The following is a 3594-nucleotide window of genomic DNA, read 5'->3' as shown; positions in this document are numbered from 1 at the left end:
GTGTATTTTCATAGTTTCATTGTTTTCCTATGTTAATTTATTGCTTTCAGTGTTGCTCTGGGTGTGTTTATTTTTGTTAGGAATTGTCTTGTATGTTTGTTTCAAATAAATGTGATGGTGTTATTGATGGCCATAGTATTTCACTGGACTTGGGCTTTTTGTTTTTTAACAGAGTGGTGGTCTTGTTCTTGTGAATTCTTTTAAAAATCATTTTATTAGGGATTCATACAACTCTTATCACAATCTATATGTGAGTTTTTGAATTTCTTCTTCTCTTACAATGCTTTATTTCTCCATCATCTTTGAGTGATATTTTTGCTGGGTAAAATATTGTAAGTTCACAGTTTTTTCTTCCAGTGCTCTGTGTAATTCACTCTATTTTCTTCTTGCCTGCACAGTTTCCATTGAGAAATCTGAAGTTATGCTAATTTTGACCCATTGTATCTAATTGTTCTTTTTTTTTTTTTTGCTATCTTCACTTACATTTTCTTCCCTTACCAATTGATATTAGACATAGTGAATACATTGTGCAGGGTAGTTTTCCATTCGGGGTTTCTCCTGATTGTAATTCTTTTGGCTTGCTGAATAATTATCATTTCATCCTTTAGACATTGAGGAAAATTTTCTTAAGAGAATTCTAATACAATTCCTTGTTTGTATGTATTTTTCCTTCCTGTTCTGGATTCCCATTAGATATAAGTTGTTCTTCTTGATTGCGTCCTACATTGTTCTTAAGTTTTTCTATTTCTCTTTCACATTTTTCTTTACATTGGCGTCGACAGATTTGTCTTCAATCCCACTAACTCAGGTTTCTCTCTCTTCTCTTCTGTTTCTTTTTTAGAGTGTTTTGTAATGCTGCTATTGTATTATTTGATTTTGTTTGGATTTTTTATTCTATGGCATGTAGTGAACTTACAAGCTTTTTTCTATTGTTTCACTTTTCCTCTCAGTCTCTCCCTTCAGCAGTTGCATGAGTGCTATCATCATTCTTTTAATTTATTTTTCTGGTAATTCCATAGCCTGTTCAATTTCAGACATTACATTTAGTTCTGTTTGGAATTTGGTTGTTTGTTTCTCCTTCATGTGTGTGTGTGTGTGTGTGTGTGTGTGTGTGCACACGCGCGCACACACACAGACACACACAGAAATCTTTTCTTGATTCTTGATTCTTGGATTAACTATTAAGGTTGACAGAGAAGTAATGTTATGTGGGAGTGTTTAACTCTGTTAGATAGTACAGTAGAGGGGCAGTGGACAGTATGAACTGTATGAGGGAGAGTGTTAGATTAGGTTTTATTGGGGTAGATTAAAAAGTAGAAGACGAAGTGTTGGAGGAGGGAGAAGTAAAGAAAAAGTAAGCAAAAAAAGTGAGAGATCGTGTAGTGTTATTTTGTAGTTTAAATGAAAGGAAATTAAGTCTCCCAAATGTACTTGTTGCTATGACCAGAAAATGGGTAATGCTAATAGATCAGGGGAAAAGATAATAAATTGTAAGAATAGTGTTAGATTTTATTTTCATTAGAATGAGATGCATCGTTCTGGTGCGGGTTTGAAGCTGTGTAGTCGCCATGGAACTGCTGGGCGAGTTTGTGGAGTGGGACGGGCGGCGGCAGCAGCTGCGGGTGTCCTTTGAGGTGCCGAATGAAGGCGACCCTTTCGAGGGCCTTTTGTCGGCGTTGCAGCAGATGAGGGAGAGTGTGAACGAGCTGCTCAACCCCCTGATGCAGCGGGGAGCGCCGGACGCCGCGGCGGCAGCGGCGGCTGAGGAGGCCGTGAACGATGAATTCGGTGATGATGAAGATGGTATAGAAGATGAAAATAACGTTGATAACGGAACTAACTCAGATGGACCCTCTGCAAAAAGGCTGAAGTCACCATTTTTACAATAGTGTTGATAAGATTTTTAACTAAAAGACTGCTACTATCCTAATTACCTACTATCCCAATTACCATGCACTACCATGTCAGGAAGACTTAAGAATGTTATCATGCGACTGTTTGGAAAAATCATCTTTAATTCCCCGGGACAATTTTATCAAAGGAAAAAAAAATCTGTTTTCTTGAGTGGGGAAGAACTGTCAAACCATGGAAATAAAATCAGAGCCCTTGGGGAAAAAAAAGAATGAGATGCAAAGAAAATGTTTGAAGAGAATAAAAGAAAGGGAAAAATAAAAGATAGGTTAAAAGGGATAAGAAACCAACATTTAAATATTAAAGAAGGAAAGGGTAAAAGTAAAGTTTTAAAAAAAAATTATACTAGAGTAAGAATCGTGAGAGCTCTTTATATATGTTTGCTTGGGCTCTAAGTTTTGCCCAGGAGCATTGTCTCTGATGTGGGTGCTAACTTCTGGATTGATGATTGGTTCAAAAACTGGAAAACAAATTTAAGTGAAAGCAAAAAAGTAAAGTAACATTACCCTGCGCCCCCCCCCCCGTGTTCATACATATACCAGCAAATAATGAAGTCCTGATTAAGGATGAATTATAAGAAGAGTGCACAAATTGTTTTAAACATGGAGGGATTATAGGAATGATAGAACACAGAGCAACAACAATGCCAACAAAAGAACATCTGCTGTCTAAACCTTGTCCTTGTGGTAGCCAAGGGTGTGTGGATCAGAAGTCTTTGAGCAGTTGGGGACAGTGTCTGGTAGTGTGATGATGTTATTGCATGTAAGAGTAGGGTTGATATTAAGACTAGTGGAATGGTTTTGATATCTGGTATGGCTGAGACTCCTGAATTTTTATGATTTAGGTTAAATATCTAAAGATGACAGACCACTGGTAAACAAGGCCAGAGGAGTTGGGGTTCTCTTTTTTCTGGATGATGGATGTGACTAAATAGGGCTGGAAGAATAGTTCTGTGGGGGTACCTCCCCCAAAAAACTCAAAACACAACCAAAAGAAAGGGAAAAAGCTCCACTGGGAAAAGTTTTTGTAGTATGCATTTTTTTTTCCATCAGGAAAGCATTGAGTTAGTTCACCCAGTGATGTCTCCTGGGAAGATTCTTTCCGGTCACAGTGAGTTTTGTTGTGAAAGCAATTTTGCTTGAACCTCGATTTTTGTGATGGCCAATTTAAGAGTCCAGTGTGTGGCTTTTAAATTATGTTTCCTGATCAGGATATATGCCTCAGACACTGTTGTAATGTTGAACACAGCTTACAAGGGCAGTGCTATGGGAAAATGCAAGTGTATGAGCTGTTTCCTCCTTTCAAAAAAGTTGAAATATCGATTGATGACAAACTTTGTTCCAGATGTCCATCAGTTTTCCAAATGAATGAAAATGTTGACAAAATTTGTGCATTTCTGTTTGAATACCAACAACAGACCATATAGACTTCCTTCAAACTCAGTTCAGCAAATCTTAACAGATGATTTGGCGATGAGAAGGCTCACAGTGAAGTTTGTGCCTCCGGTTCTGATTGACCAAGATACGGAGTATTGAGTGGAAACATGAGGTCATTTGAAATGACAGCTCCAAACCAACCCCGACTTTTTCCCCAAAGTTATTTCTGGTGATAAGCCATGGTACTATTCTTACGACCCTAAAAGCAAGCATGAATCTAACCAGTGGAAGACACCAAAGAAAGCTC

At 37.8% G+C, this 3594-nt stretch overlaps 1 pseudogene; it reads left to right on the top strand.

The window, feature by feature from the left end:
* Positions 1-1539: 1539 nt before the first annotated feature.
* On the top strand, positions 1540-2104 carry LOC142430621 (EKC/KEOPS complex subunit GON7 pseudogene; annotated as a pseudogene).
* The last annotated feature ends 1490 nt before the right edge of the window (positions 2105-3594 follow it).

Source organism: Tenrec ecaudatus, chromosome 17 (genome assembly GCF_050624435.1).
Source record: "Tenrec ecaudatus isolate mTenEca1 chromosome 17, mTenEca1.hap1, whole genome shotgun sequence".
Lineage (NCBI taxonomy): Eukaryota > Metazoa > Chordata > Mammalia > Afrosoricida > Tenrecidae > Tenrec > Tenrec ecaudatus.
This window is presented reverse-complemented; position numbering and strand designations above follow the sequence as displayed.